The sequence below is a fragment of the Pezoporus flaviventris genome, unplaced genomic scaffold (genome assembly GCF_033815535.1).
Source record: "Pezoporus flaviventris isolate CSIRO_AGI_PZ_B2104156 unplaced genomic scaffold, CSIRO_AGI_Pfla_v1 ptg000001l, whole genome shotgun sequence".
In the NCBI taxonomy this organism is placed as follows: domain Eukaryota; kingdom Metazoa; phylum Chordata; class Aves; order Psittaciformes; family Psittacidae; genus Pezoporus; species Pezoporus flaviventris.
The window spans coordinates 37,410,893-37,424,323 of record NW_026892549.1 but is presented as its reverse complement, the minus strand read 5'-3'; the positions used below and the strand labels follow the sequence as shown (position 1 = coordinate 37,424,323).

At 35.0% G+C, this 13,431-nt stretch overlaps 1 protein-coding gene across 7 annotated transcripts in view; it reads left to right on the top strand.

Moving 5' to 3' along the window:
• Positions 1 to 343: 343 nt before the first annotated feature.
• LOC133268709 (sodium channel protein type 2 subunit alpha-like) overlaps positions 344 to 13,431 on the top strand; it is a 75,652-nt gene continuing 62,564 nt past the window's right edge. For 5 of the 7 annotated variants that reach the window (XM_061452260.1, XM_061452211.1, XM_061452231.1 and 2 more), the window contains exons 1-3: positions 344 to 596; positions 8,818 to 9,064; positions 9,632 to 9,885. The gene's annotated coding sequence lies outside the window, so the exon portion shown is untranslated. The remainder of the gene's footprint in view (positions 597 to 8,817; positions 9,065 to 9,631; positions 9,886 to 13,431) is intronic. The other 2 variants (XM_061452251.1, XM_061452270.1) reach the window with 2 other exon arrangements.

The following is a 13,431-nucleotide window of genomic DNA, read 5'->3' as shown; positions in this document are numbered from 1 at the left end:
TCCCACGGATTTTTAAAGGAAACAGCACATTTCAAACTAAATTCTCTGCTGAATGCATATAGACATCTGGCTTTAAATTTAATTATTTTAAGAAAAAATCTTTAAAATGGTGATCCAATAGTCAGTGTGGGTTTGTGGGCTGCTCTGCTGCTTGCTCGGAGGAACTTACTACACGGGAACTGGTGGATGTGTAGGTCAGAACAAACTGGGATAAAGGCGCCTCAGAAACTGATGCATTGTACGTTTTGATTCATTATCTTTACCAGTAGGTGGAGCTGCCACGTTAGGTGCTGCGTTTTTTTCACTTCTGCTCCCCCTCCATTCCCCCACCCTTCACCCCCTCCTTCTCCTAATAAGCTGTTTTCTGATATATGTTGGGTACCATAGAGTGAGACTGAGAACAGGAAGCGGAGGCAGAATCAGGGAGGATTCTGGAAAGGTCTCTGTGTTTTCTTTTTCACTGAGAATACAGAAATTATAAATAATTAGTAAAGCTTTGTGGATGGAAATCTGGACTATTTCAGGAGGAGACATATATTATCACATTATTTTTGGATGCTTGGCGTTGCAGTGATTTGTCATTCTCTTTCAATCAGGTAAGCTGGCAAAACATTTCATTGTAGCCATAATAAATCTTAGCAATATGATCTTTCCCACATTTTGGAATCAGATTTTACCCTCTGGTCTGCTGTTAAGGTAAAGCCAAAGATGAAATGGGGAATTCAAAGCCATTTTGTACTGTCTGATTGTGATAATGGTGTGATTTTTTTTTCATTTAAACTCGTTAAATCTGGTATCTGGCCTTGTACTCTTAATGTGATGTTATGATGCAGTAGTCTTACTCTCAAAATCAGATCATTTTGTAATCAAGGTATACTAAATTAATTCCTGGCATTTTACAGAAGTGACCTTGTTTCCTAGTAAGAAAAATCTGGTAATATTCAGGCTCAGGAACAGCAGGTCTCATAAGATTCTGATGATCCAGAAATAAAATCTATGTGGTTTGTTACTGCTATTTTCAATATATATATATTGTATTTGAAGAAATTCTCTTATTGGCTGGATTTTGTAGAAGATCTATAAGGGATTTTTTTCTTTCTGTGCCATTTTTTTTGCACTGCTGCGTGTCTGTGTGTATGAGAGAATGGGCTCACCAACTGTTAATTAATCAGAGGTCCACACTGATGATACAGTTAAAATTTTGTCTGTAACATTACTGTCTTAAGTAATATATGCTTCTTAGTAGGAACATTTGAAGAAATCAGCACAAGAATTATTATAATTCTTCATGTTATTGTCCATTTATCTATTGTCTCATTCATTGTTATCAGTAATAATTAAAGCTGTCAGTTATTGAAGGTAAAAGGAAAATGTCAATTGAAGATCACTTTGATACGTGAATTCTGTTTTCAGTAGTGATTCTACAGGCACACGTTAACATTAAAACTATATGTGTTATCATAGTATCAATTTAGGAATTATTTCCAAGAGAAAACAGTAGAAATAAAAAAATGCCAAAAAAATAGGGAGTGCACTGTTTACAAATCACATCTCGATCCATATAAGAAAAAGAGAGCAGGATTGGCTCTCAGGTGGTACTCAGAGTAGCAAGTGAGGCCTGTACCTGAAGTAGGTATATTAAAGGGTAAGGTTTTTAATTTGTATTTTTTACAGTGCCAAATCAATGTGTCTGTGATGTCCTTGTATAACTTCAAAATAATTAATAATAATGATCGTGTTTGTTTTTAAATATACCATGTTTGTGCTTTCCTAATTGATTTGTCAAGAAAACAGTTTCAGACTTTTTAATTCTAACAGTTTAATATTTAATTTTTGCTCTCTTGCACATCTCCATTTTGTGAGGAAAGATTGTTAAAGTCTAGAACGTGAGTTGCTGCAGTAATCTGAAGCCTCACGGCACCTGTTAAACAGATATGTTGTTTATTAGGCTTGATATTTATAGAAGTGATGCTTGTGTTGTTAGCCTATGTTTTTTCCTCTAATGAGCAGAAGAGCTCATACTGATTTTCTTTGCTGTGCCAATTAAGCTCAGCATTGTAAATTTCTGTTTAGCTAATGCTAGATGCAAGCAGAGGTAAAGACTTTTTCATTGGAGAACATTAAACAATTGCCCTGTGCCCTCTCAGATTCTGTTGGAGTGGTAGTTTGGTCATTTCCATTTATTATCAGGTAACCTGGAGTGGAGAGGGATGAAGGGAAAGGAGAAAGGGTAGAAAGTATGGGGATTTAAATCAATATTGTGACAACACATCTTGTGTTTTCACCTCTTTTTCTTCCTCAGATAGCATTACGTGAGTTAATTTGTACCTTATGAAGATTAGGCACGGAGATAAATTTATTTGCCTTCAGAAGAATAAGGATTTTAGAAGCAAAAAAGGATGGTGGGATGTAAGATGGAACTTTCTGACTGGTGCTCTGACTGGTTCATTTCCTTCTGCTGCTCACATTCTCAGCCCTGTACAATTTGTTATGTGTATGCTATGTATCAATTACATTGCTGGAGTCCCACAGCTTTTGATGGATCAGAGACGAGCAGATACTAGGTCTTTGTAGAAGGGAGGAAAGGTATGACCTTGTTCTCTAAAGAGAAAATCCTGGCTCTTCTTACCCATATGTTGTTCTTGCCAAAAGGTGACAAATGAAAAAATTGCTTGAACTCTGCCTGATTTAAACCTATTAAGGAAATAAATGCAACTTTCTGATATTTTAGTACTGTACTTGTTAAGATATCTATTTGTTGAACCCTGAGAATTACTATTGAAAATAAGTTTCAGGAAGTTGCATTTACTTGTTCTTTATCAGGAAATTCTAGTTAGAAGTTAGAAACTTAACTTTCAAAAGTCTAATTAGCTTATTTGCCATTCAGTGTAACTCTTCTATTTTTTTTTTACCTTATAGCTGCTAATCAGTAATAGATGCTGTTACCATTTGCAGGGAATGGTTTTTTTTCATCCTCACATGAATAAATGAAAGGTTTAAAATATCAAAATAAAATTGATGCTCACTAGCTGAGACTACTTACAGAGCAAAAGTACACACTCTGAGCCGTGGCTTTAGTGAATCTATCAAATCACATGTCAACAACCATAAAATCCATCTATAGGAAACTGCATCCCCTTCACTGGAAAGCTGCTGATACTCATTACAGATACACATTAAAGCTTTGAAGCACATTGCCAATGGCATCTCTAAGTTTGGTATTAACTGCTCTCCCATAGGACCTAGACATTGGAACAGGTATCTTACAACCAGTTCACCTGGTTTCATCAAAATTTTCTTTATGAACAACTGGAATACCTAGTATATTACTGTGATGGTGTTACTGCTTGGTTTTCCTTGTCTTATGACAGAGGGAGTAGGGGTAAGAGCAGCTCAGGCAGGGACTCTATTACTTCAAAATATAAATATAGAGTAGGAGCACCATATGCTCTTGAGTAACCGTAATGTGAGTGTATTACCACTGTAATCCCAAAAAGGAGTAAGCAAGTTAAATACTAGGTCACAGTAGTATCTGTTCCCTCATTTGTTCATTATCAATCCCAAAATTATTTCTTTCCAAAAAAAAAAAAGAAAAAGAAAAAGCCAAAAGCACCAGCCAACTGGTGCTCTTAAACTGGTCACCAGTCTTTGTAAGGTTTTCCTACAAATAAAATACTGTTCACTTGCTCGAACAACTAAGACAAATCATGGAACATGTTTTACGGTTAAAAATGCAACTAAAATGTTAAAATTTAATTAAAGAGCTTAAGCTTCTATGAAGCTTTTTCACATGTAAAAACTTTGAGGAAAAGGTTATTTATGCTCAGATTAATTATATGTCTAGTTATTAATTCTTTATTGCTATTGATTTCTCTACCGAGTAGTTCTACTTAGGCTAGTATAATCATAGAGCTACCATGTGCACAGGTCCCTTTTTCAACCTGGAATTTGTTTTTCCTGATGCTTTTCTGGATTCCTGACTATTGGTTTGCTGGATGTCAGATATCCTTATCAAATGATCACGTTTTGAAAATGTATGTATTGACTGTGTAGTCCGTATGCAGCAAGCCTGGCCCATCCCAGATTTATCAATTGCATACGCGCTGTACTGTTGAGCTACCTGCTTAGCAAAGCTGATGTTTCACATGTGTTGTAAGTTGCTACATATGTATAGATCAGCTGAGCAGCACATAGAGCTGTGCACCATTTCCTGAATAAAAGCATGAGGAACACTAGTAAATCTGAAAGGATATCACAAATGCCAGTATGGAAAATGGCTGAGAAGAGTATCTGTACTATTGGCTCTGTGACCCCTTCAGTATACCCCAGTATAATCACTTAACAGGAAGAAGAATTCTGAAGAATTAAAATGAGCAAGGAATAAAAGGAAATTATTTGTTCAGAGGAAGAATAGTTCCCTCTATGGATATGTATATAGGTACATATATCTCACTATGTGGCCTGGCTACCTACTCATTGAGGAAAAAACTGCCATAATTTCTCAGAAATCATGTCCTTTCTCTGGCTGGTAGTCCTGGGATAGAAGCAGAAATTACATGAACCCATGTAGTCTGAATTTGGCCAAACATGTCCCAGATTTTTGCCTACATTGGTTTGAGTTTCCTTGAAAGTCTGCCCTTTCTTATGTGTAGCTGTATTATCCTTTAATATTTGGACACACTAAGGAATTCCAGATTTACATTGATTAAAAATATACTCTCAGGAAGCCAAAGTTCTTGGTCTAATTTTAAGTATGTCCAAATAAGTTTTCAGATATTAAATGCACTGTCTTAATAAACAACTTTCACTGCCTTTTCAAAAGCCAGTCACAGAATATAACTGTGGAACAGCACCAAGACTTTGGTACAAGAATATTTTTATCCCCTTTTATTCATATTTGAAATATATGTGTGGCCATCTTGGAAACCTGAAGGTGAATTTGCCTCTGTTCCACAGAGGATTTTTTTTTTTTCTCAGATGCAGTTAACATGATACCAACTTGATTTCCTTGAGTACTGAAATTTCTCTGCAGTTACTGTTGTTAAGAGCATTTACTTTGAATGTGTATGTGATTGTGCAATGGTTAAGTAAAAAGGATCAAGCTGGTAGACTATATGATTAGGATAGTAAGCCATAGGAATGACAAAACCCCATATATTTTAGAAAAGTTAACCTAACTCCACAGTGACAGTCAAAGCAAGATATTTTTCACCACAGATAAATATCTATTAGAACAGATATTTGAATGTGTTTTCTTTAGAAAAGCACTGTTTTGAGGGAAGGAATTCCCCAAATTTAAACTGTTGCAAAAAAATTGAGTTTCCTGTGATAACTTCTATGTTACAGAGGGAGAGCCCTTTTAAATGAGTGAAGGCATATGCTTTAATATGCCCTGCCAAGGAGCAAGACACATTGCACTCATCACAAACAGCTTTGAATCTTTTTCAAAAATTCTGTTTATTTTAAAGCCCAGTCATTTGTACAACTTGTGTACAACAGATGAAAGCGAAAGTGCTAGGGTTTACGGTAGGAGAGGCAATCCATTTATGATGTTATTTTAGGTCTGAGCAGAATAAACTTCATGGCAGAAATAAGTAATCTCAAAAGGCCCCAGTAGTCCAGTGTCTGATTTAACTGAAAGAGGGCAATCCTCATATTTACTTTCATTCGGATGAAGTGTCTAAAGAAAAGCCTATCACTAATATTTAAGGCCAAAATGTTGCTATCAAGAAGCCTGGCCTGAGACACAAGTTCTGACCAAAAGCAGTATAAAAAAAGTTCAACCTGTGTTAGGAAGGAATTTCCTCCTACTGAGTGAATCTGTAACTGAGTATTAAAGGAGTCTTCCTGAAAGTTTTTTACTAACAGCTGTTTAAGTTACTTGCCATGTATTTCCTACATATCAACTCGCTTTAGTTTGTGTTATAAGAGGAAGAATACTAAAATTCTAGTAGCTGCTATAACACTTTCTGTAGTGTATATTACTTAAAGCCATAGGTCTCTAATTAGCACAATGTTTCATTAGTATACTTAAAGTTCAGCATTACAAGAGACACTTTTTAAAGGGGTTCTAGAACTTGTAACTCATAGGCTTTGCTCTTTTGGATTTATTACATGCATGTAGTGACTAGATCAAAGTCATACTTCCATAATCCATTTGGAAAACATTCCAAATTTAGGGCTTGGTTAAGTTTCAGTAGGAACTACCATGATATCTGAAGAAATCATGTACATTTTTCATACGCTGTGTTAAACCACAGGCATAAAGCACTCTATTTACATGCTGACTTTCTGTGCAGTTTGCTCCTTGTGTAGGAACGCTCACATTCAGTTTAGAATTGTATGTAAGCCTCTCAGCCAGAAGTTCCAATTCTTCCCTTTTCGTTTCCTAGACAACTGTCAAAGTCTAAATACAATCCATTAATCTTGTGCTATACAGTTTATTCTTTCATATTTTGTATTGATCAGTTTCTGGGGCTTAGTAAGACTAGGAAAGCACATGTTCCAGCTGCATGGTTCTTAATGATTCGGTTAATTTTCTGAGTTCAATAATTTGTTATTTTTTTCTAGGTTTATAAGCAATGTTTTCTGTTACAAATGCATTTTCATAAGTTTCCATGGAAAAATTTAGAAAAGAGTATTGCTTTTCAAACAAAGCTTGGTTTTTTGTTTTGTTTTGTTTTGGGTCGGCTTTTTTTTCCAAAGCAAAACAGATACTGTGATGTATTTAGGTATTGCTAACTGATGCTTTATTGTGACTTCTTTAATTACCTCCATACCAATCAATACTGATGTGTGTTCCAATGTTTCACTTGTCAGCACATTTAAATTGCGAGTACAAAAAGCCATAAGGAACTAGTTGAATCTAGATAATGGAGAACATGCAACAGATAATTCTGAATCTGGACAATTAATTTTGTGGATAGCTCTGTCTCCTGTTAATCTAAGTCCAGGTTAACATTTTTATAATCACTTAAGACATTAGATGTCCATATGGTTGCCCACAATTTCCGTTCATTGTCTGGCTTTTGTCTCTAACATGAGATTTCACTTAGTTGAAGCCATCACTGTCATATTGTCCTATAAGGGTCTTTATAAGAGTATCTAATTTCAAATGACCCCATTTGATTTCTAAATCACATTTCAGATGGAGTCACACATCTTGCCACAGGTCAATGTGACAGTAATATGCAACTGTCTTTTCCAGCTCATTATTACATTGAAAGGGATCTCAAGTGTATGAGGATATCGTTTGTAACTTTTTTTTGGAAGCAATATTATATCTCAGAGTTTGAAGGATATTCTAACCAGACTTAAATGCTGATGCCATAGAGGAAGAAGAGTTGAGGCAGGAGTTCCACAGAAAAGAATATATACAATCTGTCCATCAGGAAATACCTCTGACTAGAGCTGAGATTTTACCTACGATTCACTCTTGGAAGCTGAATTGCAATAATCTACCCAAATAAAAATTATTTTGGTCAACATAATAATGCTCTGTTATCACCTTCAACTACAGTAAAACTCTATAATCTATGAACCTGCCTATGAAAATTTCTAGTCTTGGGGTGAGAACTAAAGACATATTAAAAAAAACTCAAAGTATTTTTTTTGAGTATTAAAAATATCTGCATTATGCAGAAAAAAAAAAGCTAAAAACTATATGAGATGAGTTATTAATTGAAATTCTGTAATTAAATTACTCTGCTATGGCCTAGGCCTATTATAAATTCAGGACAAAGGGCTTGCAATAATGCCAACCTCATTCCTTTGCTGTGACTACCATTGATAACTACTGTACTACAATGATGTATAGCATTAGTAGTTACAAAGCTGTATCTCCTATCTATTGGAGATACAGGCAGTACAAAGAGACATGGATATAAAAAACAGGGAGGTGGAGACTAAGCTTACATGTGAAAAAAGGTTCTCTGCATTGTGCTGTAACTCGAAATACAGATGTATTGAAATACCCTGCACTGCTAGTGTTATTAACAATTTTCACATGAAAGATGAATTCCTCATTTTACATTTTGTAAACTGGCAAATATTTTAACAGCTGGATAGAAGTTACACCCCCTCTTTTGAAATCAAATGCATATGAATGCTTAATATTATTTAAATTGAAATTAAGACTACTCTTTTATTAGGAATCTATAGTATCCCTTTCATATTATTTTAAAACTTTCAAGCAATTGCACTTACACATTATTTGCATTGTATCTGACCATGAGATCAGATTTCAGCCACAGTGCTACTTCAGAAGCAGAATCCAGATGCACCCAATAGGCAAAGGGATGGGGAAATCCTCTACATAGCCCCAGGGAAAGCTGCATTCAGTGTAAAATATGCATTGGTGGATAAGTATCATTGGTGGCACTATGAGAGTCATTATCCCCTGAGGTTAATGCTGGAGACACAACTTTCAGATGTCTTCAGTGGAGCCTCTCCAGTAGTGACTCACCACAGTAAGCTGTGCTGAATCAGTGTCTTACTGATACTGAAAATGACCAGGACTTTGAAAGAGTTTGCTGTTGGCATGACCTTATGTTATGTTATTAAGCAAATAGAAGCTCTAATTGTGGTACAACTTATTTCATCTTTGGAAAAATGTAATTCTAGTTTAATAGTAACTGTTAGTAGGTAACTTCTAGGTTAGTTTTTGTAATGTATTTTCTGCAGGAGTTCTTGGAGATCTTCTATCTTTATATACAAAAGAAGCAGTGGTCTACTCAAAAGCTTTTGCTTTCTGTTTTCCCACCTTCTGTGTACTCTTTGACCTGTTCTGTGTCTACACAGATTTTTCTTTATCTACAGGGTTTCTACAGTGGCTGCTCATTCTCACTGTATTTGGAGGAAAATATTATTAAGGGCTGCTATGGCAGGAGCAGAGACCTAAAAAAGGGGGATATCTTCTTTTTCTTTTCTTCTCTGGGAGTAAAAACAAAATAACAATAACATAAAGAAGTACAAAAAGAGCCAGAGTATCTAGCTCAATCAATAATAAATGTCTCAAAGACATCTCATCTCAATTACAATGGCTGAAGACTAAAGTTTGCAAGTTGTAAGTAGACTGTTTAAATAACTAAATACTCAGATTATTAAAGCTTTAAAGACTAAGGAAGACAACACCAACCTTTGGTGAGCTCTTGTAATGACGCAATATTTAAATTGAAGAGATTGTCTTTTCCTGCTACACATTGCTCCAGGTGGAAGAAAAATTTTGTCCACAGAAAAGAACTTTTATACTGACTTTCTCTAAGATAAAAAACATGAAGAAGTATCCATATTTTCATGAAATACAGGCTGAATTAACTGCTATTCCTGATTAAAGACAGTAAATCCAGTGGGGAGGAATGATAACGTTGTGCAGTTCCCTAAGTGACAAATGAGGACACTCCCATCAGCCCAGGCACTGTTATTCCATGTCTACTAATGACTGCATTAGTATCTATAAATCTCAACAAGACCCATTTTTTCCTTTTAATTAAAGCATGCATGTAAAAGAATAAATTGATTTTTTTCACTCATATAATTTAAAGAATATTCCTTAATGCACTTTTGGTCTGTATTAGGTTTTGTGGACTAACCCATGTTCCACCCTGCTTTTCCTACATCTCTTTGCTCTTAGGTTGCAAAAATGTATCTACATCAATATGTAGACTTATCTTTGTCTACCACAATTACTTCTGAGAAGCTTTGGACACAGGAAGAAAGAATGACAGATTCTTGAAGAAACTTCTGTCTTGAAGAAGCTTCAGCTCCCAGGGAGAAACTTTTATTACCAGTTCCATTTTCTGCTAGAAATGTAGCCTTTTTGTTTTCATGATAGCAAAAGATCCAGTGGCTACTTTCTGAGATTTGGCATTTCTTAGAAAAAGAAAGGTAAGACTATCTTTTCTTCTCAGCCATAAATAATGTTTCGCTTCATAAGATGGCTGTTAGATATAGGACAATGTATCTTCACTAAAATATCAGTGAGAAAATGAAATTATCATCTTTAGTAAAGTCTAGCCGTAGAAATTCGTGTTACATGTATTGTATCTATTTTTCATTAGAAAGTAAGGATCCTTAACGTTGGAAGGTATTTGCAAAATATTAAACAAATACTGTATTACAATTGGGTTGATGGGCCAAGAAAGAGACCCTTCCTCTTCCTCTTAAATTGCATATAGTTTTCATTTGGCCACCTTCAGGTTTCTCCAACACTTCAAATAGTCACACTTGATCTCTTTTCACACCTTCTCAGGGGCAATTTGTGGTGTTAAAGGAAATATAAGGTGAGCATGCATGTAAAGAATTCTTAGAGATTTTGATCAGTTTTCATAAATAAATGGGTCAAATGATTTTTTTCAGGGCTCTACAACTTGCAGGTATGTATCTGAGAAATCAAGGTTCATTTCTTTACATGATATATCTATTTTTTTATTGCTCCAGTTTACTAGGTACAGCATATGTTGGCCTTGATGTAAGATTCTTAATCCACTATTTCCTCTCCTAAACAGGGGGAGAGAAGAAATAGGAAGAAATTAATTCAAAAGTGAATGTAGCAATGAGATAGAGGGAAGAAAATAGATGACTGTGGAACAGCAATGGTCACAAACAGGCAAATAAGTGGGGGGAAAGACTATCCATAGCAATGTCTTGGTGAGGAAGAGAGCGTGTCTAAAGATGCCCTCCCAAGAAGCAGCTTCTGGATCTTTCAGACAGGTCTGGGACTGCTTTCCAGTCTGCTTTGAGTGTTTTCCCATTTGCCTAGTCTTTCACCAGTCAGACAGATCCTCATGTATTATATTCTACCGAGATCTGCAAACTGTTACAGTACTTTCTTTTCTTTAGGTTCAGGTTCTTAAGGTTAGTTAATGTGTTTTCACACTTTATTGCAAGTCATTACTGAGGGCATTCAATAAAATTGCATGTAACATCCCTGGAGCACCACGTTAGTATTAATTCATTAATATTTGCTGTATTTACTGTTTTTTGGTCAGGTTTCATCCACTGTGAACTACAATTCATATTCAGCCACTTGTCACTACCCCCTTCTAAAACCTTTGAAGTAATTTTTTATTAAGGAAATAATATTTCTGTTACATATCCTTATTAGTTGATTTCATATTCTCATAACAAGTATTTTTGTCTTCCGTGATTTATTAATTTTATTAATACCTGATGTTGATTTTGTTATTTTTATTTTGAATAGTTACATAACATTAATGCCTATAGGCTACTGAGGCTGACTGTACAAATCCAGACAAAAATTATAGGCATTGCTACAGAGAAATTACAGTCTAAGGAAAATGACACAATAGATGAGTGATAAATGTTGGAAGGAATGGAAAAAAGGGAAACCAACCCTACATATTAGTCAGTTGGAACCTGTAAACAAAAATTAAGGACAACAAACCCTACATATTAGTCAGTTGGGACCTGTAAACGAAAATTATCATAGTTTACATTAGTAGATTACAGTTTAAAGAGGCAGGTTCTGAGCAAATGCTAAATGCTGGACTCTGTTTTCAGCTTTGAGGAAGTTCACTCCTTTCCTAGGAAATACCAACTTTTGTGGAACCAACACTGAAGGATTCCTTGGCTTAGGACCCATAGATAGTTTTCACTGATATCTCTGTTATCACAGCTATCTCTTTAGATATCTGAATTAACTGTGTATTGCATTACATTTACCACTTTGAATTACAGCAGTGACATTTTTGGGCTCATTTTTTTGAGTTCTGTTTCTTATTGAAACATTTTTAAAGCATTAAAAAATAGTGCAAGGATGCCAGGAAAAACAAGGCAAATGTCAGTTACGAAAATATAATCTGTAACTGTAAAAAAATACTTTAAAGCACTTTGGCATATAAGGGGATGGGTTTTTCTTTGTGACATTAGCCTCTGTGCATAAAGACCATGAGATATTTAAATAAAGATATTTCATTGTAGATCATTTTCACAACAAAATTATATTTACCATTCCTTTTGTTTTTAGGAAAAATTGAGTGCAGCATTACCCAATTTTGAATTTGATTATAGTAATTTAAACATAAATTATCTTCACTTCCAGAAAACTAGTACCTGAATTTTGCAAAGCAACTTCCCAAATACTAAGAGAGGGAGTCAAGATGACTTACTTCTTTAGACTTCCTGCATGCCCACCCTGTGTAGTCCTTTCCTCCTTAGGACAGTGGTTGTTTGAGTTTTGCTAATTTTCTCACAACATCAGCACACAACAGCGACACTTTTTACTTCTGAATTGCCATTAGCCCTGTTCTTTCTGACTGTCCTACCATGGGAGCCCCACCTTTTTGATTTGGACAAATATCATTACTGGCCTAATATGAGATAGCTAGTCTTATTAACATTAGCGATTTAGAGCAGAGGTTTTTACCCAGGTTTTAGCATCTGAGAGGCTATTGCTGTGCTTGGCATGGAGGAAGATATTCCAATTGCAGCCTCTCAAAGTAAAGATTAACATAAGAAAAATGTGATGGTTGGTCATTTTACAGATTCCATTTGCTATCCTTGCACTTACTCCAATTCTAATCAAATGCTGTTTGTGTGCCAGTGTTTCAGTTTTAATGGAATGAAAATCTCAGTAGTCAGCTTTTTCTAGATTTTAGCATGAAGATAATTCGAATCCAGTGTTCTAAAAGGAAAAAAAAAAAAATTCCATAAGAAAACCTGCAAGGTTTGCCATTTCTCTGCCTTGAAAAGTATGCATGTGTACCTTCTCATGCAGAATGCAAATAACCTGTTAGATAACCTTATGATTTTACTAAGTAATCATAGGATCCACCTGGCTCTTACACTGGTACTTTCACTTTTACCATATGTCTGATTTAAGACATCATAAAAATACATACCTTCAGGCCACTTCTTCTGGCTTCTTCAGAAACACACAAAAATCAATTTGACATCGTTAGCACAGATATTTCACTTTCTGAGTCATCTTCTGTGTATATGGTGTGAAGATAATTATAGCCAAAAATAAAATTTAACAAGTTATCCATGGGCATAATATAATTAACTGAAATATACATAAAATTAAGAACATATGGATACTGTTTATTGCTCAATATTATTATTCAAAGGAAGGGACTAAAGAAAAACTGGAGAAAGATTTATGTAATGCTGTGCTCTAATATAATTTAACGGATTTATTTGGCAAAATTATGTCTTTAATAAACCAGAGCTTGTTTTTTCTAATGAAATCTATAGACTTGTAGACCTTTATACATACAGTATCTAGGCCCAAATTGTGTTTCAAAACTTGAAATCCTTTTTGTTGAACAGTATCTGGTTTTGACGGGCCTGGACCACATGTATTTTTGAGACTATTCCTTTAAAGACTGGTTTTTAAGGAAAGCTGTTCTGAAATTATTATATCTACAGAATTCTTTATCTGAATTCTGCCCAGTATCATTCATGTCCTGG